The sequence below is a fragment of the Aquarana catesbeiana genome, linkage group LG04 (genome assembly GCF_042186555.1).
Source record: "Aquarana catesbeiana isolate 2022-GZ linkage group LG04, ASM4218655v1, whole genome shotgun sequence".
Classification (NCBI taxonomy): domain Eukaryota; kingdom Metazoa; phylum Chordata; class Amphibia; order Anura; family Ranidae; genus Aquarana; species Aquarana catesbeiana.
Window position 1 is genome coordinate 422,600,935 of NC_133327.1, and position 25,187 is coordinate 422,626,121.

The following is a 25,187-nucleotide window of genomic DNA, read 5'->3' on the forward strand; positions in this document are numbered from 1 at the left end:
TTAAATAGATGCCAATCCTATTTGTTATATACACCGCACATGCTACTACTATTACTACTATTCCACTCACCGTGCCTGACTTGGGGTCTTCTTCCCGCAACACAAGAGTCCTTCCATGTAGATAAAGTCAGCAACCAGGTGAGGATGAATAAAATTTCTCTTTGTTTCGTCCAAGGCATAAACATGTTCCAAACAGAGGCAACATTAATGCATCTCAGCCTATCAAGGTATCAAGGCCTTACCCATAGTTAGTATGACCGACTAGACAAATATATAGCAAGCCAAACCCCAAGCCCCCCCCCCCCGCTGGGATAAAATTGGTCATTTAACCATTGAGGTACTCCGCTGGAGAAAAGAGGCAAGCCATCATTCAATACATCTGTCATCATAATAAACAATAAGTAACAAGTAACATATAGTAACAACTGTCGAATCAAAATAAAATCGAGAAATACATATATACTACATTCATAGTGGAATATCAATTAAGTCAGTTAAATAAAAACAACTGCAAGAAACGAATTAATATTTTTTATGGGGGTACAGTTGGATAATGGACAGTTGGATAACGTATCAATTCAGACACAGATCCAGACCCCACCTTAGATTTAACCCTTTGGGTACCTCAAAGGGGTATAATAAACAATAAGTAACAAGTAACATATAGTAACAACTGTCGAATCAAAATAAAATCGAGAAATACATATATACTACATTCATAGTGGAATATCAATTAAGTCAGTTAAACAAAAACAGCTGCAAGAACCTAATTAATATTTTTTATGGGGGTACAGTTGGATAATGGACAGTTGAATAACGTATCAAGTCAGACACAGATCCAGACCCCACCTTAGATTTAACCCTTTGGGTACCTGAGTTTGCAATCTGTGAATCCACCATGCCTCTTTCTGCAATTAACCAACTGAGCTTCGAAGTATCTAAAACTGATCTCAGAAGCAAGCTAAATGTACCTTGCAAGCATGCCGCATTTGCCCAAGTACACTAGCCCTTAAACTCATGCTATTTTTCTCAACAGCTGCCCACAGCATATGGCTACTCCGGAGTGACAAGCATAGAAGCTGTGCCCACCGCCTCTCTCATTAACTCAGGGAATGTTCTGGCATCTTCAAGGCAGCATATGCTGGAATGTTTACTCTAGTAAACACAGCAGTTCACAAAAGGCAAGTATTTATAACATAAAAAGTCTAAAAAGACATATACATTGTAAATGTGCATTGAGGAGGATGAATAGTTAATGTGATATTAAGCCCTCAGTTTTTAAGCACTTTCAACAGCTGAGTACGCAACTTAATGATCTTTTAGTCACTGCCTGTGTTCTCATTTAAGTTGGTGTTATGACTGACGCCCCATGTTTCCTGTTTCAGGGTGGCTCCTTTTTCTACAAGCAAGCATAAAGTAGTAGCCACCCTTGCATGTAGGGACTAAAGTCATGTCTCCCAATGCTGTGTGCATCAATAGAAACACAAAGCCCCATAGCCTAGGTTGGGGTGTTAGGGTTCAAACTTACTTCACCTCTGCCTTCAATCCGTGGCACCTAGGCTGACTTCACACTCGTTTTGTCTATTTTCTGGAGAGTACAGAACACCTCTCTCTTAGGAGAATGTGCTCTTGCAATGAACTAAAGTGTCTTGTCGTGGAATTTTGCACTGCCCAGAAATCTTCCTGGAAGGACAGTGATGTCACACCCAGTGAGGTGAAAGATGGGGAGATGGGGGTAAGATGTGTAAATCAATTTTTTTTAAAGGTACATTTTACATCTGATAACAATCGGGGATTTGCAAAGGACGTGGGGGCCCAGACAATCTGAGTGGTTACGTGAATTTTACTGCAGGGTCTGATTTAAAATTAAACTAATTCATGAGACCAAATAAAAAACTCAGGGCCCCAGGAGCTTATTTTCACATTACGAAAGACTCACCTAGCAAAACGATCTTTTTCTGAGCTATGATGTCCATGCTCACCTCTATAACCGACACTTTCTTCATGCAGTCTTCTTCTAGGGTGGCTGGGTGGAATTACCCAACTAATGCTCATGCGCCCATTAGGGCCTCTTCACACCAGGAATCAGACAGTAATGCGCTTGCGTTCCTGTGCGATACCTGTGCAATTTGAGTGCACTGCGTTTTCAGTCCATTTATTTAAAATAAAAAAGTAAGGATATGCGGGGAGAAAGAACTGTCACAGAAGATACATACATAGTCTCTTCTGTAATTAAAAGAAAAAGCCTACTTGTCAGCATTTGGGGCCATAGCAAGTTTATTTCCACTGTACAAGCACTGTGCACATTACTAAGCATATACGGTAGTCATGCACAAATCTTGTTGCCTCCATGTAAATTTATCTTTAATCTCTTTTTAGTTTTCTGCAAAAGCTACATGAACTGCATCAAACAGGATTATACACTGGGACTACAAAAGTGTGCAAGAATGCAAATATATAGAGCTTACAAAGTAAAACTCCATATTGCTAAATACGATATAGTTAATGTACCTGGGGGGCATCATGTGTGAAATGCGGTATAGGAATATCAATTGACATGTAATCATTCATACATTTTTTAAAGGGGAAAGGGTTGGAATCACTCTTGGGTTTTCATGTGTTTCTGTAAACCCCAATTACAGGAAGAACAGTTGTTTCTGTACTTGCTGAAAATGTTCTTTCTGATAGATTCCTGAAAATGAAAACTAATACAGCCACCATATCTAGGGACGGATAAGCTGTAATATATTACATTTTTGTTCTTGGGTTTAGTTGTAATCCTCAGAAGAAAAAAAAAACTGCAAGACAAAGGCATAAGGCATAATGAGCTAGTATGCATCCCAAAAAATCTCAGTTAGTGTCAGAATGTCCACTGCAATATTGCAGTCCCGCCATAATTTGCTATTATTTTTTTTTTTTTTTTAATTTCAGTATATATCCCATAGTTTGTAGACGCTATAACATATGTGTAAACCATTCATTATACACTTATTGGGATTTTTTTTTTAACAAAAATAATTGTCTGTGTTTTTTTGTTTATAGTGCAAAAAATAAAACATGCAGAGGTCATCAAATGCCACCAAAAGAAAGCTCTATTTGTGGGGAAAAGAAAAAACAAATTTTATTTGGGTACATTGTCGCACGACCACGCAATTGTCAGTTAAGGTACCGCAGGGCCGTATCACAAAAAGTGGCCTGGTCCTGAAGGGGGGTAAATTTTCCGGAGGTCAAATGGTTAAATTAGCCTCAAAAGTCATTATACTGTCTCAACTGTTGTCTATACGGTGTCATTCAAACTGACAAGATGATCAAGCAATTCCTCCCAATGCTAAGTAATTTCAACAGAATGGTGATGCTAAAAGCAAGGATCAATATATTAATAGAAAAAAATGAGACTTTACAATCACTTTAATGCATTGCAGAATACCGCGTTAAGTTACAAGAGAATCTTGGGTTCCAATATTACAGTAGCCATAAATAGTTCAGCTATTCCTTTTTCTCTCAGGTTGATAGCACCCTCTAGTGTTTAATTTATAGAACAGTCTAAATAATGTCTGTATACAATGCATCATGTTTACATGCTGCTCCTTTATACACATGAGCACTGGACACTTGCAAGAATTCAGAAATGATATATCTTAACAACTATTTTGAGAGGAAGAGCTTATAGAATTAAATAAGCCTTTAGCATTAATAAGTACAGCTGTCATTATTAATTTTAGCGCATCCCAAGCAACTGTAGCACAGATGAACTACCAGCTGCAAGCTTCTGAGCATAGTACAAGGATGGAGAAGCTAAACTCTTTTTCATTTTTTTGAGGGGAGGCAACAAGTAGAGTGCAGCTGTTTGGCAGAGAAGGCTTAAAATTACCTTAATTATATTTTTATTTCAGAAGGGTGGAAGTAAGGGTCTAAAAAATGGCTATCAAATAGACCCCTGTCTGCTTCATAGCTGGTCAAACTGGAAATAAACAACGCATGAAGTTTACCAAGCTAGAAGCATACATAAAAAACTGATGACAGAAAAAAGACCACTAAGTCTGCTTTTATTTATTTATTTATTTATACATGTTTTAGGTTTTTTTTTGTTTTATTCTTTTTTTTTTCCTGTCTAAACACTTTCTTCATGCAGTCTTCTTCTAGGGTGGCTGGGTGGAATTACCCAACTAATGCTCATGCGCCCATTAGGGCCCATTAGGGCCTCTTCACACCATTCTCCACTTTTAGTACAATCTTACAATATCATTAACAGCAGCAGCAGCAGCAGCACTGACATGCTTCATGGAGGGGGGTCAGCTTTGCTCTTATGATGCTGCATTGTGCTTCAACATAAAGGTCCCTGATAGCAGTCAGATGACAAGTAGGACCCTGAAGTTGGTGTTCATAAAGGAAACTATAATGGTTTGGGGTCAAGTTTCTTTTATTTTTTTCTAGCCTAATACATTTTATAAATTGTTGTTTCACATCTGTATTTTACAATATATAAAATATTTGCTTTATCAATTACAGTATTAATTCCTACCTTGTGGCTCCATATGTCTGAAATCTTGGACTGAACCACACCATACCAAAGGATTATAAGATATCAGATTCAGTTCATGAGTCCTTCACATGATCTGTGTGTTAATTTCCACCACTAAATGTAGGACCAGATAAAAGAAAAGTGCATTTGTGAGGTTAGGTACTGATGTGGAATGCTTGGCTTGCAGTCTCTGCTCTAATTCATCCCAAAGGTCTTCTATCGGGTTGAGGTCAGGACTCTGTGCAGGCCAATCAAGTTCTTCCAATCCAAACTCGCTCATCCATGTCTTTATGGACCTTGTTTTTGCACTGGTGTGCAGTCATGTTGGAGCAGGAAGTGGCCAGCCCCAAACCTATTTCTCCTCCATTTTTTTCCAGCCCTTCTTTAGTGCATCTCCTGCTACCCATTAGTGCATGTTCTCTTTCCTGTGTCTCAATGGATCTCCTGCAGCTTTTTATAAAGCCAGCCACTTTCACCCGAGGCTTTACACACACATATATATATATATATATATATATATATATATATATATATATATATACATTTTGAGAATGTGTCAGTAATGGTCCTCATGATGTTCTAACACTGCTTTAAAAATAATTTGTTCTTAATATCAACTTGATGTCATGAACGTCATGTCTACCCCAACGCAGGTGGTCAGATACTATAGCTAGCTACTGTGTGCTTCACCTATAGCAGCCCCCTTTCCCTTAAGGCAAGCAGGCCTACCGGTACTTGGTTGCCCCCAGGACTTATACACAATGCTATAGTGCCTGGTCACCACGCCAGGGCAGGCGCAAACAGAGCAAACAACAGACTACTAGCAGTAGAAGACAGATAGCGTGGTTCTATGACAGTCCAGGTAAAAGGCCTGCTGAGTTCAGGGAATAGTCCAATATCCGATCCAGGTCATACACAAGGAAATCCAACAGCAAAGCAGGGCAGACAAACGGAAGGCTTGATCAGGAACAATGCAGGTATACTGTCTCTATCACAAGCAAGGGATAGAGTGTACGGTTGGTTTGCTTATATCAGGTGACTGACCAGATCAATCACCTTCCAGGTTTGTATGTTGTTACTATACAATGATTTTGAATAATGTGTCGAGTTTTCTTCGAGTTCAATTGATGTATCAGATTTCTTATGACAGTGGACCGAACTCTTCACATTAGATTTGAGTGTATGTACCGTGTACTCCAGCCGGGTTTTCTTTGTGAGACCAGCTGAGTACTGTTTTTAATTGGTTAATTCACTTGTAACCTTATGATGACACATTAGAGCAGTATATAGGTTATTGTGGTGACTAGTTCCAATAGGTAATGACTAAGTGCTAACATTTGCGCAAAACACATCTACCTCTTTGTCCCCTACTTCATCTGTCAACCACTTGTCATATGAAGCTTCAATAAAAGGATTTTTGGAAGTGCAGCAATCCGGAATAATTTCCTTATGCCATCCCCAAACTGTTCACAGAAAGTTGGGAGCATGGAATTGTCCAAAATGTCTTGGTATGCTGAAGCTTTAAGAGTTCCCTTCACTGGAACTAAGGGGCCAAGCCCAACCCCTGAAAAACAAATACACACCATAATCCCCCTCCACCAAATGATTGGACCAGTGCACAAAACAAGGTCCATAAAGACATGGATGAGCGAGATTTGGGTGGAGGAACTTGACTGGCCTACACAGAGTCCTGACCTCTGAATTAGAGCGCAGACTGGGGGGGTATAGTGAGTAGTAATGAAAAACACTCGTTTTCTTTTATATTTCAGTCACGTTTACAAAAGTTGCATAACTGGAAGAGGGGAGGATTATCCTTCTCTTCTATGTTGAGCATGATTTTCAATGTATCTTTTGATGTCTACATAGACACTGTGTGCTACCACTTCTCCTGCATCCTGGAACTGCCCTACCCAACTTTGCATATCTGCCAATCATCTTTGTGTACATACATAAAGCAGGCCATACATGGGTCAAATTCTGAAAAAAATTTCATACGAAAATCGTTACTAAAAATGTTCTTTCGAATTTCGTACCATTAGAGGGCTGCAGCAACAGCCGATTTTTGTGCGGCCATTGAATTTGAGTGCATGTTGGAAATTTTTGGAAAAACTAACAAATTTCCAATCAATTATGGAGAATCCTGCGAGAAATATAATCGAAAAAGAAATGTGCATGAACTGTGACCTGGAAAGAAAACAAGATTCCCGGCCACGAAAATTCTTTACTGTAGCAACATAGGCTAAAATTGAAGGCTTGGTTGGTCAAATTTTGAAATCATTTGTGGTACCATCAAATCACAAAACGCATGAAAATTTAGATTTTCGGAAAAAAATTGTTTTTGGATTCAACCCATGTATGGCCTGCATAAGTCTCTTACTTACTGTTGGTGTTTGGCCATCCACTTTAAACAAGTTAGCCATATCCATTTTTTTTAGCAGCCTGCGCCTCTTTCTTATCACCCTATAAACTGTTCTATCAGGTTGACACCTCTGTTGCAGTTTTAGTGGGCTCTGACCCAGGGTTTACTGCTTAGATAGCTAGCCACATATGCACCCCTACTAAGCTCATATATTTTATATAGAATATATAGATATGTGTCTATATATATTTATGTTTATATTCATGGCGATAGAATATTTACTATATATAGGCATAGTTATGTTTTCTGTATAATAATCTTTGATAGCATATAACTAGATTTGTCTAAACAGAAAGACAGGCATGCCATGGAGTATAGTCATAAGCCTGTCTCTAGGTAAATGGGAATTCTAATACACTATAGCCGTAAGTGCAGCAGTGGGCAGACCACTGGGTTCAGACAAGCAGTAAATCTGGTCTGGTGTCAGAAATAGTTTTTGTAGTGAAGTCCCTCTTTACCCACCTTGTTCAGCGGTGGGTGTAGGGCCTTTTAATCACTTGACCTCTGGAAGATATTCAGTGCCTTAAAAAAGTATTCATACCTGTGTCACTCCAACATTCTTCAAGTAGAGAGGCTGCAAGTTTCTGCCTGTAATGGGCCATTACAAATCCTTATAGAGTGACACAGCTGGAAACCAAGCAAGTGTGTATCCTGGAGGAAGAAGCAGAGCTGTATATAGACTGCATATAGGAGAAGTGTCCCTGAAGTTTGTTCTGAAGTCAAATGGGCATCCCATTATTCCCAAACCCCATCCAACTTCTAATCCCTTCAATAAATAACAAAAACAAAGTACTGGGTTGTTTTCCTGACTCTGGGAGACTGTGAAAAGTTGAAAAGCCTGGTTGTGCAGGGTGTGGGATCCCATTCTATTTGCAGCTCCTTAGAGGATGCTTTACATCTATAGTTGGGAAGATACTGGAGAGTTTAATAAAAGCCCACATAGATGAGTTCTTGCTAGAAAAAAATACTTTAAGTAAGAGACAGCATGGATTAATGAAAGACAGAAGTTGTCAGACAAATCTAATTTCTTTTCATGAGCTAAGTAAAACCTTAGACAAAGGAGTGCATGTGGATATAGTATATTTAGATTTTGCTAAAGTGTTTGACACCGTTCCTAACACATGGCTAATGTGTATGGTAAAGTTTACAGGCTTGGAAAGATCAGTTTGTAAATGGATAGAGAACTGGCTAAAATACAGTCACAACAAAGTAGTGGTTAATGATTCTTACTCTGAATGGCCTAGGATTGTTAATGGTGTACCCAAAGGTTCAGTGTTGAGGCCCTTACTTTTTAATATATTTATAAATGATATAGGGTCTGGGATTAAAAGTACTATTTCAGTGTTTGCGAATGACACTAAGCTATGCAATGGAATAACGTCCTTACATGATGTCTCTAATTTACAAGCTGACCTCAATGCACTGTTTTATTGGGCAACTATGTGGCAAATGAGGTTTATTGTTGATAACTGTAAAGTTACATACTAGGGGGAGTACAAACAAAATCCTGTCTTGTATAAAGAAAGGTATGGACTGCAGAGAAAGAGACATCATTTTACCCCTTTACAAATCGTTAATAAGACTTCATCTGGAATATGCAGTTCAGTTTTGGGCACCAGTTCATAAAAAGGATATCAGGGAACTGGAGAAAGTGCAGAAAATGGCAACCAAACTGAAAAGAGCCATGGATGAGCTCAGCTATGAGGAAAGATTAGCTGAAATGAATTTATTCTCTCTTGGGAAGAGGAGGAATATGATCAACATATATAAATATAGATGTGGTCCATATAGTGAACTTGGTGTTGAGTTATTCACTTTAAGGTCAACACAAAGGACAAGGGGGCACCCTTTAGGTCTGGAGGAAAAGAGATTTAATTTCCAAATACGGAAATGTTTCTTCACATTAAGAGCTGTTAAAATGTGGAATGTACTCCCTCAAGAGGTGGTTTTGGCCAGCTCAGTAGATTGTTTTAAGAAAGCCCTGGATTCTTTCCTAGATACACATAATATAACTGAATATTAATATTTATAGGTAAAGTTGATCCAGGGAATATCCGATTGCCTCTTGAGGGATCAGGAAGAATTTTTTCCCCTGCTGGAGCAAATTGGATCATGCTTTATTGGGGCTTTTTGCCTTCTACTGGCTCAACTGTGGGTATAGAATTGTATATATAGGATTGTATATATATATATATATATATATATATATATATATACACACAATATCTCACAAAAGTGAGTACACCCCTCACATTTTTGTAAATATTTTATTATATCTTTTAATGTGACAACACTGAAGAAATTACACTTTGCTACAATGTAAAGTAGTGAGTGTACAGCTTGTATAACAGTGTAAATTTGCTGTCTCCTCAAAATAACTCAACACACAGCCATTAATGTCTAAACCGCTGGTAACAAAAGTGAGTACACACCAAGTCAAAATGTCCAAATAGTCCCAAAGTGTCCATATTTTGTGTGGCCACCATTATTTTCCAGCTCTGCCTTAACCCTCTTGGGCATAGAGTTCACCAGAGCTTCACTGGTTGCCACTCCTCCATGATGACATCACGGAGCTGGTGGATGTTAGAGACCTTGCGTCCTCCACCTTCCGTTTGAGGATGCCCCACAGATGCTCAATAGGGTTTAGGTCTGGAGACATGTTTGGCCAGTTCATCACCTTTAGTCTTAGCTTCTTTAGCAAGGCAGTGGTCGTCTTGGAGGTGCATTTGGGGTCCTTATCATGTTGCCCATCAAATCCTGCCACCTAGTCTCCAAAGGGAGGGGATCATGCTCTGCTTCAGTATGTCACAGTACATGTTGGCATTCATGGTTCCCTGAATGAACTGTAGCTCCCCAGTGTCAACAGCACTCATGCAGCCCCAGACCATGACACTCCCACCACATGCTTGACTGTAGGCAAGACACACTTGTCTTTGTACTCCTCACCTGGTTGCCGCCACACGCGCTTAACACCATCTGAACCAAATAAGTTTATCTTGGTCTCATCAGACCACAGGTTATGGTTCCAGTAATCCATGTCCTTAGTCTGCTTATCTTCAGCAAACTGCGTGCTTTCTTGTGCATCATATTTATAAGAGGCTTCCTTCAGGGACAACAGCCATGCAGACCAATTTGATGCAGTGTGCGGCATATGGTCTGAGCACTGGCAGGCTGACCCCCCACCCAGTGGCGGCTGGTGCTCCCAATTTTTGGGGGGGCCCAAACAAACTTAAAAATTCTGAAAATACTTTAAAAAAAAAAACATCAATTGCAGCCTCACTGTGCCTATCAAATTCAGCCACTTTGCCCATCAAATGCAGCCACTTTGCCATGAACTGCAGCCACTGTGCTCAGCAAATACAGCCACTGTGCCATCAAATGCAGCCTCTGTGCCCATCATATGCAGCCACTGTGCCCATCAAATGCAGCCACTGTGCCCATCAAATGCAGCCACTGTGCCCAAGATATGCAGCCACTGTGCTCACCATATACAGCCACTGTGCCCATCGTGTGCAGCCACTGTGCCCACCAAATACAGTCACTGTGCCCATCACGTGCAGCCACTGTGCCCACCAAATACAGTCACTGTGCCCATCATATGCAGCCACCTTGCCCAGCATATGCAGCCACTGTGCCCATCAAATGCAGCCAATGTGCCCATCAAATACAGCCACTTTGCCATCAAATACAGCCACTGTGCCCATCAAATGCAGCCACTATGCCTGGCATATGCAGCCACTGTGCTCGCCAAATACAGCCACTGTGACCATCATGTGCAGCCACTGTGCCCACCAAATACAGTCATTGTGCCCATCATTTGCAGCCATTGTTCCCACCATATACAATCACTGTGCCCATCATATGCCGCCACTGTGCCCACCAAATACAGCCACTGTGCCCATCATGCGCAGCCACTGTGCCCACTTAATACAGTTACTGTGCCCATCATGTGCAGCCACTGTGCCCACCAAATACAGTCACTGTGCCCATCATATTTAGCCACTGTGCCCATTGACCCCTCCACTCGCAGGACTCGCGGCTCTGACAGCACACTTCCCCCCTGTCTCTGGGCTCTGACAGCGGCACCCCCCCTTGGAGCTTGCAGCTCTGGCAGCACCCCCAACCTCCCCCGCACGTTGCTTGTGGCTCTGACAGACCCCCTGTGGTCAGGCACTTACCACCAGGCTCCTCTCCAAGTGCACCAGAGTGGCGGCAGAGGTATCCTTCCTGCAGTCCAACGTGTTTCTCCTCCGCTCCTCTTCCTAAGTGCCAGGCATCCAATAGGGTGGCCTGGCGCTTTGGCCAATCAGGAAACAGGTCTGACGCCCTGCTTCATGATTGGCGGGGAGGAAGGTTAGTGTGAAAATAGCGAAAATTAATTCGCTATCATCACACAATTGGGTGGCATCAGGGCACACTCTTTGCACCCCGAGCCCACCATTTTTTTAAGCCTATTAGAGCCACCCCTTCAACCTCTACAGCAAAGCTGGCAGCACTCATACGTCTACTTCCCAAAGACAACCTCTGGATATGACGCTGAGCATGTGCACTTAACTTCTTTGGTCGACCATGGTGAGGCCTGTTCTGAGTGGAACCTGTCCTGTTAAACCGCTGTATGGTCTTGGCCCCTGTGCTGCAGCTCAGTTTCAGGGTCTTGGCAATCTTCTTATAGCCTAGGCCATCTTTATGTAGAGCAACAATTTTTTTTTAAGATTCTCAGAGAGTTCTTTGCCATGATGTGCCATGTTGAACTTCCGGTGACCAGTATGAGAGAGTGAGAGCGATAACACCAAATTTAACACACCTGCTCCCCATTCACACCTGAGACCTTGTAACACTAACGAGTCACATGACATCGGGGAGGGAAAATGGCTAATTGGGCCCAATTTGGACATTTTCACTTAGGGGGGTACCCACTTTTGTTGCCAGCAGTTTAGACATTAATGGCTGTGTGTTGAATTATTTTAAGGGTGCAGCAAATTTTGTTATACAATCTGTACACTCACAACTTTACATTGTAGCAAAGTGTAATTTCTTCAGTGTTATCACATGAAAAGATATAATAAAATATTTACAAAAATGTGAGGGGTGTACTCACTTTTGTGAGATACTATATATATATATATATATATATATATATATATATATATGTATGTATGTGTAGTGAGGCTCTCACTAAAGGGAGAGTGTGCCTGTCAGCCCTTCCCTCTCCTCACTGACTCTCTGCATTATGCGAGTGGCACTTGCACACACAGGCAGCCTGTCAGGTCCCACACTTACCAAACAGGTGAGTCCGCTTGGGCAGAGGGTAGGCTCCCTTACGTATCCGATTTGGGACCCCTGATAGAGTAAACAGGAAGCCCACGAATGCGGAGTGGTATGAGGGCCTGATGTGGAGTCCTGGAGCAGGTTGGTTTTACAGGCAACCGGTAGAGCTTCAGGAAGGCTGGAACTGATGCTGAGCAGGAGCTTATCAGGCTGGTCACACACAGGCAGAGGTCGGCAGCGAGCTGGCAGCAACGGTACAAGTGGAGCAGGCAGTAACAAGGTCAAACAAGCCGGGGTCGGGTTCAGGCAGCAATCAAGGGAGGTCCAAAGGCAAGCCGGGTCACAACGGGTCAAACTTCAGGAACACAGAGAGGATCACAGAACGAGACACAGAGCTGTTGATCAGGCAGCACCGAACAGGGACAAAGGCAGACTTAAATAGGCTGATTGGCGCCAAAACGCCGCGCTCGTGCGTACGCCGATTCGCCAAAGTGCCGCGCGCCCCCGCACACGCCCGAACACGCTCCTGGCGCCGGCGTGCACGCCAACGTCACCGGGCACGCCTGCGGTAACGGCCATAGGCGAACGCGCGCTAGCGCGGACGCGCGTTAGCGCGAACGCGCGTACGCACGTCCGCCCGGACGCCGCCCTGCACGCCACGGCTGGTCAGACCAGACACACCAGCGCCCCCAGGAACACGCGCCCTAGCACGCACGGAGACACGAGCACCAACGCGCCCCGGCGCGCCCCGGCGCGCACCGGCGCCCAACCAGGTAACCTCTCTGACAGTGCCCCCTCCTCAAGGGCAGACTCCGGATGCCCAGCTGGGCCATCTTTGAGGCATGAGAAGTTTTAAAAGACTGAAGAAGTTCTCTGGCATGCAAGTTACTTTCTGGCTCCCATGAATTGTCTTCGGGTCCATAGCCTCTCCATTTTACCAGATATTGAATTTGATTGCGTCTTCTTCTGCAATCTAAAATTGCCTAACCGGCTTCAAGAGGGACACGTGGAAGACTGGGTGTATCCTCAGGGTGTTACGAAGGTCAAGTTCATATGCCACATTGTTGATTTTTCTTTTAATCGAGAAAGGACCCAAGTATTTAGGACCCAGTTTTTTGGACGGACAGGCCAACTTAAGGTTAGCGGTAGATAACCAGACAGAATTGCCCGGTTCCAGAACAAGTTCTCCCCGTCTCTTCCTGTCAAAAATTCTCTTGTAATCTTCCTGAGCTTTAGTCATGGTATCCTGCAGCAATTTGTTATTGTTTGAGAAAAAGTCCAAAGTTTCGGATACTGCAGAAACAGGGCACTCGGGAATAGATCCAGGCAAGAAGGATGGGTGGAAACCATAGTTGGCATAAAACGGTGACTGATTGGTAGCTGAGTGTAGTGAGTTGTTGTAAGAGAACTCCACGATGGGAAGCAGGGAAGCCCAGTCATCCTGGGAGAATGCAGAAAAACAGCGGAGGTACTGCTCTAAGGTTTGATTCGTCCTCTCGGTTTGTCCATTTGACTGGGGATGATAGGCCGAAGAAAATGATAATTCGATTTCCAGGGCGCCACAAAGGGCTTTCCAGAATCTGGAGGTAAACTGGACGCCTCTGTCAGAAACTATATTGGTTGGTACTCCATGCAGTCTGACGATCTCCTTAATAAAGATGGTAGCAGTCTCCATAGCCGAAGGGGTGCCCTTCATGGGGAGGAAATGGGCCATTTTAGACAGCCTGTCTACCACAACAAAAATGGAAGAAAAACCTTCTGATGGAGGGATTTCGACAATAAAGTCCATTGAAATCATGGCCCATGGTCTCTCTGGGACTGGTAATGGTCTCAACAGACCCCAAGCTCTTGCCCGGCTACTCTTGCTTCTGGCGCAAGTATTACAGGACTCAACATATTCCTTGCAATCCTTGGTAAGGTGGGGCCACAAAAAGGTGCGTTGGACAAGATCAATTGTCTTCCGTGTGCCGAAGTGACCGGCCAGTTTGTGATCATGGCATAAGCTTAACACCCGTACCTTTAGCTCCTCAGGGACCACAATTTTATTTTTATACCAGAACAGCCCATCTTTGGTACAAGCTCCAGCAGGTGATGACATTCCCATAGAGGATCGTCTGATCTGAGAGATTAGATCCTCCTGTAAGATCAGGAAATTCCCAGAGGGGAGAATGGTGTCTGGAGACAGGGTCTTCTCTGAATCAAGAAACATTCGGGAAAGGGCGTCGGATTTGACATTCTTGGATCCGGGTCTGTAGGTAATATGAAAAATAAATCGGGAAAAAAAAATGCCCATCTGGCCTGCCGGGGTTTCAGTCTCTTGGCTGTCCTTAGGTATTCTAGATTTTTATGGTCCGTGTAGACCAAAATGGGTTGAGCTGCACCTTCCAGGAGATAACGCCATTCCTCCAGAGCTGCTTTAATGGCTAGAAGTTCCCGATCTCCCACGTCATAATTCCTCTCGGAAGGGGAGAGTTTACGTGAGAAAAATCCCACAGGGTACAGGAGTGCTTTGGCACCTTGTCTTTGTGAGAGTACGGCTCCAACCGCGACTTCGGAAGCATCCACTTCCAAGACGAAAGGTAAGGCAGGGTTGGGATGTTTGAGGATAGTGGCTGACGTAAACAGAGCTTTGAGTCTTTCAAAGGCCACTTGCGCCTTGGGGGTCCAGCAGAACCGGGTTCCCTGTTTGATAAGTTCTGTAATGGGAGTTATAATTGAAGAGAATCCTTTAATGAATTTCCTATAGAAATTAGCAAAGCCAATAAAACGCTGTACTCCTTTCTTGTCTATAGGTGCAGGCCAATCCAAGATAGCGGATACTTTTTGCGGATCCATTTTGATACCGTCAGGGGAAATGACCAAGCCTAGGAACTGGATGGATTGGCGCTCGAACTCGCATTTTTCGAGTTTGGCATAAAGCCCATGTTGTCTAAGCCGGGTAAGTACATATTGTACGTGTTTGCGGTGGTCAGTCAGGGAAGCAGAGAAAACCAGGATATCGTCTAGATAAACGATGACATATAGGTCCAGAAAGTCCCGAAAGACATCGTTGACGAAGTGCTGGAATGTGGCTGGCGCGTTGCACAGACCAAAGGGCATGACGAGGTACTCGTAGTGCCCAAATCGAGTATGAAAGGCCGTCTTCCATTCATCCCCCTCTCTTATGTGGATCAAATTGTAGGCTCCACGGAGGTCCAGCTTGGTGAAGACGGTAGCAGATCCTAATCTCTGAAACAATTCAGGAACCAGAGGTAGTGGGTATCTGTTCTTTACAGTAATTTTATTGAGCTCCCGGTAATCGATGCAGGGACGTAAGGAGTGATCCTTTTTCTCTACGAAAAAGATGCCTGCACCTGCTGGAGAAGTGGAGGGACGAATGAATCCTTTCTTCAGGTTTTCGTCTATATAGACTTTCAAAGTGCCCAGCTCCTGCTCAGTTAAGGGAAAAATCCTCCCGAAAGGAACTTCAGTTCCCGGTAAGAGTTCTATCGGGCAATCATAGGGTCTGTGTACTGGAACAGTTTCTGCCCCCTTTTTGCTGAACACATCCAGGAAATCCCGGTAAGGTTCGGGGAGATTTTGGTAAGACTTGGTTTCTGAATCTAGGTACAGGCATTGAGAGGATGCCATAGGGGTTCCTTGTAAACAGTGTTGCTTGCAATATTCAGATGAAAACTGGATTTTGCCGTGGACCAGTTGATACTAGGATTGTGAGCCTGTAGCCAAGGCATTCCTAAGATAATTGGGAAGAGGGGAGAGGAGATGACATCCAAGCGTAAAAGTTCCTGGTGTTCCGGGCCAATGGTGGCCAGTAGAGGAACAGTTTCCTGGGTAACAGGGCCGGAGCTGAGAGTGGAGCCATCCGCTAAAAAAACTGCTAATCCCTGAGCTTTGGTTTGAGTAGGAATATGATGGTCTTTAATGAAGGTCCGGTCAATGAATCCGCTACATGCTCCCGAATCAATGATGACCGGTACTGGGATGTTCCTTCCAGGTAACTGTAATACAACGGAAAGTGTTAAGTGGTTACCGGATCTAGGTAAAACAGGTGCACACAACGAAGAGGACGGTAGGCACTTACGTCTCTTATTGGGGCATGCTCTTGCAAAGTGTCCAGACTCTCCGCAGTACAGGCACAGGTTGAGAGTGCGTCTGCGTGTCTTCTCTTCTGGGGTCAGAGAGGGACGGAGCAGTCCCAGCTGCATGGGCTCAGGAGCCTCCTGGGTTGGAACAGACGAGACAGGTGGAGCTTGGTTCGGGGCACTAGGAGCCCTGGGTAACATCCAAGTGAGGCGTGGATGGCCAACGGACCTTTCAGAACGTCTTTCTCTGAGGCGGCGGTCGATTTGGATTGACAAGTTGATAAGCTCCTCTAGTGTCTGAGGTATCCCTACCCGTGCCAATTCGTTCTTAAGAGGGTCCGACAACCCCAGCCGGTATTGGTGACGCAAAGCCGCGTCATTCCACTCCGTATCAGAGCTCCAACGCCTAAACTCTACAGCGTAATCTTCGGCCGCTCTGCGGCCTTGTTGAAGGGAGTGCAAGGCGGCTTCTGCTGTGGCTGTTAACTGGGGATCCTCGTACAACTGGGACATTGCTATGAAAAAGTCATTCAAGGAATCTGGCCTTTTGCTCAAGCAGGTGGTGGGCCCAGGTCTGAGGCTCGCTGGACAGCAGAGATATGACGAACCCCACTTTGGTGGCTTCCAGGGAAAACGTACGGGGTTGTAGAGCAAAATAAAGTTCGCATGCGTTGCGGAACGCCCGGAACTTGCAACGATCTCCGGAGAATTTTTCGGGTGTAGGCACCCTGGGCTCTGGTGGGAGCATTACCACAGAGGGAGCTGAGGCAGGATTAGCAGGTGCTGTTCCCGACGGGGAGGCTGAGAGGGCCTGGACCTGTCCCTCCAGTCTGGTATAGCCCTCCTGTAGACTTTTGACGGCTTGGGTGAGGCCCGCTAGGTGCCTGCAAAGTTCATCCATGGGGGAGGCCCCCTGCCCGGACTCAGTCATGGCTGCCTGATACTGTCAGGTCCCACACTTACCAGACAGGTGAGTCAGAGGGTAGGCTCCCTTACGTATCCGATTCGGGACCCCTGATAGAGTAAACAGGAAGCCCACGAATGCGGAGTGGTATGAGGGCCTGATGTGGAGTCCTGGAGCAGGGTGGTTTTACAGGTAACCGGTAGAGCTTCAGGAAGGCTGGAACTGATGCTGAGCAGGAGCTTATCAGGCTGGTCACACACAGGCAGAGGTCGGCAGCGAGCTGGCAGCAACGGTACAAGTGGAGCAGGCAGTAACAAGGTCAAACAAGCCGGGGTCGGGTTCAGGCAGCAATCAAGGGAGGTCCAAAGGCAAGCCGGGTCACAACGGGTCAAACTTCAGGAATACAGGAACACAGAGAGGATCACAGAACGAGACACAAAACGCCGCGCTCGTGCGTACGCCGATTCGCCAAAGCGCCGCGCGCCCCCGCACACGCCCGACCGCGCTCCCAACGCCGGCGTGCACGCCAACGCCACCGGGCACGCCCGCGGTAACGGCCATAGGCGAACGCGCGTACGCACGTCCGCCCGGACGCCACCCTGCACGCCACGGCTGGTCAGACCAGACACACCAGCGCCCCCAGGAACACGCGCCCTAGCACGCACGGAGACACGAGCACCAACGAGCCCCGGCGCGCACCGGCGCCCAACCAGGTAACCTCTCTGACACAGCCGCTCTGCTCCTTCCCCTGCATCCTCATTGGCAGGAAGAGGAAAGCCTATAGACAGCCACCAGAATTGCAAAAAGGAATTCTTGGATATATAGTCCCCATCTCAAATGGCCCCATAGCCTTGTATGGGGGCAGGACTACAAGGTCCAGCACTCTCTGCACTGAAAGGAGCTTAGGACACCATGAGGCAAGAGAAGAGACTGGACTCAGGGGAGAGATGTTGCCTCCCAGGTCAGTCCACTGCTTCATTTCAGCGATCCTTGGCCCGTCGGGGACATCCAGCCTGAAAGGGGATTTCAGGTACATATACAGGCGCACCTGCACCAACGGCGTGAATCGTTCCAGTGTGAGGTGACCAGTCGGGTTACCAGAAGAGCCTACCTGTTCCAGGACATTCATCTGGGCTTGACCACAGGATTGGTGTGAGGGCACTTGCCCATTTGCAGGAAACAAGGTCATTGCACACAGACAGAGTTACTTCACTTTGCCCACACTTACCAGAACCAGGTTCTCACTGACGCCCTGTTAAGCAGTTACAGTGTCTGCCTTGCTATCTGGATACTGTCAGCATGCCACAGTTACACTTTGCCAAGCAGGAGTTTAAGTGCACAAACTAAAGTGGCTAGCCAAAGACACAAGGCATTCTTCTTCAAAAAGACTAAAGTTATTGTGGCCAGATGGACGCACAAACATACCCAGGGCTCAGTATATGTGATGCATGACCGGGGTAGCCTGTCTTGGGACTTAGGCCATTGACCACCGAACTAGTTACAGTGTTTATAGTTGTGGGTCTGTGGTGCAAGTCACAGAAGAAAGAGGTCTCACATAAGAAAGGGTCATTCCTCTGCTCTCCTCCTACCTGGACTCATAGAGCCAAGTGAAGAGGTGACCAATCTAGTATAACGTTTGCCACTTGTGATCTGTTGTTAATAAAGTGTTTGCCTCTGCTCTGATCACCTGAAAGCAGCCTGACAGTAATATTGAGTTATATTGCTCTTGATCCTCAGTCATTACTCTTCAGTTAATTTACTTGAAATATACTTCTATTGTCTGTGTGTCCGTGTGTCTTTCATTGGTATTGTCGCACTAACATTCCTACTAGGTATGCCAGAGGGATTGGGGCTGTTCCTGGGGTCGAGAGGCAGAGTACAGAACCAAATATACTTAAGCGGCTCCTTCAGGGGTAGCGTTACATATATTTTTCCTTCTATTGGTTGAATTGGATGGACTTGTGTCTTTTTTCAACCAGATTAACTATGTATATACATAAGAAAGCACCAGAACATGAAGGTGTAAATTGGCCCTACAGCTGTTCCAGCTGAAGCTGCACAAGGAAGATGGGCGAAGAAGGGCAGGTAATCCTGGTATGAAAATTTGTTTCATAGCATCATATGGCATTTAAATTTTTGATTTTGGGGACCTAATTTGACTATAAATTGGACAGGCAAGGCACAGATCTGGGCTCCAGCTTTCTCTTGAGTTGAAAAACCCACTAAAAAGAATTATTATTCTAGTAAACATATTCTTCTCCTTGTCTTCCATCTCAGTTTGGAATCTATTTTAAAATGGCTACAATTCAGCAGATCCCCAAATGTGCCTTGGCTGGTAGTTTTTATTCATACCCTGCTATATAACCTACATATTGGTTTGAACCCCCAAAATAGCAAAATATATAATTTTTTTTTATTTTTCATCAGTGATGGATTCCCAGCCCATTTCATGTGGCTGTTGCTGCACTACATAAAGGATAAAGATCATTTCTAATTTTTGTCTTAATCAATTCCCCTAATATGTGATGTCTAGTGCACTCTCTCAAATGTTCCACTAGATGTTTTTGTATTTTCTGCCTAATAATTTTTTTAATAGCAATATAGAGCATGGTATGTGCAAAAAACATTGATTATTCATTATCCAATCACAGACAGATTAGCGTTAACACTATTTATTTGAATTGGTTTCCGGTAACATGAAAACTGTGACTAGAACTTGGGAAATAACAGGAAAGATGAACAATTATTATGTGTTAAAATTTCACCCTATTGATCTCAGCAACTGTTAAATGTTATTAGAATCTGCTTCCAAAGTCACTGCTTGCCTTTTCACAGTGTCATGCATAAACCAAAGAGTGGCTACAGCTGACGTGCACCCTCTGAGTCATACTGTCATGCAGCGAGACATTTACGTGTGCACATTAAATTGGTGTGTGCGGAAGAAGGAGAGCAGATAACAAAACAAGGCAGCTAGACCTGCTATAACACTTATGTAAAAGAGAATCTGTCACACTATGGAGCAGATTAAGGCACTGTAGAAATCGATTTTACTTTAAATACACGCTGCCGTTGCTGAGTAATCAGCTTGAAAAATACGCAGCTCCCCAAGATCATTGGGCAAGTTGGGTTGCCATCAAAATGTTGCACATGGTACAAACAAATAAAAAGCGGAGCATTGAATGATCATCACCCAGCAGGACAACAATACCAAATTTGCAAATACCACCTCTGCACCCATCCAAACCAGGATGGGTACTGTATAGCAATGGTTCTTAGACTCATTATTGAGTTTAAAACATTTGCATATTGCTGATGATGTCAGGAAACATGGCAACCGGTGATGAACTAGATTTGGTCACCTAGCAGGCCAGGGTCAGCATCAGTAGTATCAAAGCGCAGTGCCAAAGCAATAGACAGAATCAGCAAAAATGGTACCAAGACAATGACAGGGTCCACAGTTAATTAGCAGACCAACATCACAACAAAGAAGCAAGGAAACACGGACACTGGACTATAAAACAGGATCAGACACATGGGATAAGGATCAGGGACTCATGTCATAGGTGAGTCATTTCCGGAAAGGATCCAGCTATGCCAGAATTTGGAACCAGTTGCCATATCATTATGTCAGTCTTTAAAACTCCAGGTTGTTCACTACCTGCATTAACAAATGCAAAGCTCCCAGTACTGCTATGTTGCCAATAGGCGGCAATGTCTTGTGGATAGAGGGGAAGGAGCCATAGATAGTGTTTATGGGAAATTGACTTGGCTATGCAGGCACTGGGCAGCTGAAAGCAGTGGGCAGGAAGAAATAGAAAAGAGCATATTGAATACAGTGGCTGGCCAGTGGCCACTCACAAATTCCTTCTCCTGAGCCTGACTAGTGCTTCCTGGATCACTAATTTAAAGCAGAACTAAGCTCTCTCAATCAACATTAATAGCTAGTTTAATCTGTATGCTGCTAGCCTTAGTGATTAGGTAGGAAGGTATATTATATTTACTTGTTTTTTTAAACTTTTCTTTTTTTTTTTTTTGAAAAATTTTTTTTTTTTAAACTTTTTAAAGTGCAGAAAACACAGTAAGGGTGGCACAACCAATGCCACCTAACAAAACCATGCAGGGCCAACACAATATTACATTACCATCACTTGAGGGTGATTACACCTCTATCTAAGTAACAGGGGACAACTATCTATGCTAAAAGAAAAAACAACCCCCCCCCCCGAGTGCACCTACAATTAAGTGTCGTAGTGTATCATGAATAGCTAGTAATGAAAAAGTACTATAGTACAATAAAGGAACGGAGAGGCAGGTAAAGTTATCCTAGCTCAGAAATGAACAAGTGTAATATGTCCCCAACCAGAGGGAAGGGGTCTATCTGGATATAGGCAAGCCCAACTACCAAAGCCCTTGATAACACATCAACTACAATATCGGTCTACTAGATACAGTAACTGTTACCAAAATGTCTTCTTAGTTATCTTATCCCGTAGTGGAGAACGATGCCAACCAGGCTTGCCACACTTTGTCAATCTTTTGGGGGCAACCCCGAGAGAGTTATGTGGCTCTATAGTATTGGATCATCGAATTCACCAGACCTTTCCATAAAGACCCAGTCGGGGCATTCGACTTTTTCCAGTGCAAAAGAACCACCTTACGGGTGTAAAATAGCAGGATATTAGGTAAAGTTCTGTGAGCATTGGTTGGCACCACGGCCTCCACCAAACCGAGGAGACACACCGAAACCGAGAGAAATGGGGGTGGTGAGTATCTCTGCTATGCAAGATGTTTCTTCCACCTAAAAATCATGGATTACCTGGCAGTTCCAGAAAATGTGGTCAAAATTTGCAGTGGAGTGTACACAACGCCAGCACTCAGCAGAGCAGGCAGGATATATTTTTGCCAATCTAGCCGGTTTATAATAGATTCTGTGAAGAACCTTAAAATGGATTAATCTGTCACTAGCTGAAAGCAGGTATTTGAAGGGATGATCCCACATATCATCCCAAAACTCCCCCTGAATACCAGGCACCTCAGAAACCCATTGCTCCCTGCACCTTGTTACCGCAGGAGGTGATCTTTTGAACATTTCTTTAGAGGCCACTGATAATGTTTTGGATAGGTCCTCATCCAGCAGGATATTCTCCAGGGCTGAAGGCTAAACCTCTATCACCAACTCATGGAACTGTATCTGAAAAGCATGCCTCAATTGAAGGTAACAAAGAATTTGGAAGGTCGTGTCTTGCCTTCAGATTGTCAAAAGTATGGAGCGCTCCCTCCCTAACAATGTCTCCTACCATTTTGATACCCTGTGTCGCCCACACCATAGGGTCCGGCAGACCATAAAAGTGTGGAAGTCGTGGATTCATCCATAAGGGAGAGGAGGGTGAAATCCCTAACTGACTGGGGCAAATTAATTTTGAAGCGGCTTCCCAATCCTTAATGGTGGCCTTCATCATTGTCGTTAGCGGAAGTGTATATTTGGAGCCCCTGAATAATGCTAATCTTAAACTTTCATATAAGCCTAGGATCATTATCTCAAGCACCGAATAAAGTTTTCTTTTTAACATTTCTTCAGTTGTCTCCTGGTTTCTGGTCTAGGTGGAAATTATGTCATACATTCCAGGAGTCTTTTTTTCCTTTCATCTGAAGGAGGGGAGGTGGGGTTTTCTCTGTTAAGCACAGCCTCCTGCCTGAATGCCTGAGCTAAGGGCAGATGGATGCCAGGAAGTAAATACTACGTGAATCGTCTGCCCTTACTCAAGATGGCCACAGCCAAAAATCCTAAAGAAGTGCTTTTCAAGGTGATTTCTCAACAAATAAAGCATGGAGACATGGATTGGTGAGTTTGCTTTGAATGTTAACCACTTAAAGACCAGCCTCGTTTTGGAATTTAGGTGTTTACATGTTTAAAACAGTTTTTTTTGCTAGAAAATTACTTAGAACCCCCAAACATTATATATTGTTTTTTTTTCTAACACCCTAGAGAATATAATGGCGGTCATTGCAATACTTTTTTTTCACACCATATTTGCGCAGCGGTCTTACAAGCGCACTTTTTTTGGAAAAAAAATCACTTTTTTGAATAAAAAAATAAGACAACAGTAAAGTTAGCCCAATTTTTTTTATATCGTGAAAGATAATGTTATGCTAAGTAAATTAATACCCAACATGTCACACTTCAAAATTGCGCCCGCTTGTGGAATGGTGTCAAACTTTTACCCTCAAAAATCTCCATAGGTGACGTTTAAAAAATTCTACAGGTTGCATGTTTTGCGTTATAGAGGAGGTCTAGGGCTCTAACGATCGCGGCGATACCTCACATGTGTGGTTTGACCACCGTTTTCATATGCGGGCGCTACTCACGTCTGTGTTCGCTTCTGCGCGCAAGCTCGTCGGGACGGGGCATTTTAAAACATTTTTTTTTCTTATTTATTTGATTTGATTTTATTGATTTTTTACACTGTTTTTTTAGAAAAAAATATTTGGGTCACTTTTATTCCTATTACAAGGAATGTAAACATTCCTTGTAATAGAAAAAAGCATGACAGGTCCTCTTAAATATGAGATCTGGGGTCAAAAAGTCCTCAGATCTCATATTTGGACTTAAATGCAATAAAAAAAATAAAAAAAAAAATGTCATTTGAAAAATGACATTAAAAAAATGTGCCTTTAAGACGTATGGGCGGAAGTGACATCATGACGTCGCTTCGCCCTGCAGTGTCATGGAGACGGGTGGGGGCCATCTTCCCCCTCACTCATCTCCATGCACAGCAATTGAGAGGACGCGATCACCTCCGCCGCTACCGACGGCACCAGTAAGCAGCGGAGGGCACTGGATCGCGGCTAAAAGTGATCTCGCAGCGAATCCACCGCAGAGACCGCAGAGCTGAAAATGGGGATACTGGGGTTATGGCAGCTAGCTGTTGCCATAACAATGATATCCGTCCTCAAAAAAGGGATGTACATTGGTGTGCGGCGGTCGGCAAGTGGTTAAAAATGAATTAAGCAGCGTTTTCAATTTGTGGTGCTCAGATACAATTTAGTTTTGCTTTAAGGCCAGGTGCAGCGCCAGAGTTCATTACCCAGGGTGGGGTCCTGGGAGGCAAATTTATGCTCCTGTACTGGCCTGGTATGGTGCAAAGTACCTTGCTGTTTCATTATTACGAAGGATGTTCAAGTCAAACGGGAACTTTTGAGTTTATATAATAAAAGAACACATTTCAAGGAGTGGAAACTACATTGATTTTTCGACATACTCCCCTGCTATATTTATACACTTATCCCAGCTTCAGCATAGAAAGATTTGTCAGTACGCCTGAACCATCCTAGGACAGCCTGCTTCACTCCGTCATCATTGTGTTCACCATTTCCACAGAATGATTAGTCTCTAGAGCACTTTCACGACAGGTTATGCATCGATAATCCATGATCAGGCGTTCCACGTGCTGAATGTTCACAGGAATGACTGCTATGGGCTGGGAACCACCATGACTGAGATCGTCACTGATGGACATACGGCCATCTTTGAAACATTTACACCATTCAAATGTCTTACTACAGCTGAGCGTCTCATCATCCTACTGTGCTTGAAATCTTCTGTAGATATCCGCGGGTTTTAAGCCTACGTTCGCAAGAAACTTTACCACCACACGCTGTTCCATGCACACACTTATGCCCCGTACACACAGTCGGACTTTGATCGGACATTCCGACAACAAAATCCTAGGATTTTTTCCGACGGATGTTGGCTCAAACTTGTCTTGCATACACACGGTCACACAAAGTTGTCGGAAAATCCGATCATTCTGAACGCGGTGACGTAAAACACGTACGTCGGGACTATAAGCGGGGCAGTGGCCGATAGCTTTCATCTCTTTATTTATTCTGAGCATGCGTGGCACTTTGTGCGTCGGATTTGTGTACACACGATCGGAATTTCCGACAACGGATTTTGTTGTCGGAAAATTTTATATCCTGCTCTCAAACTTT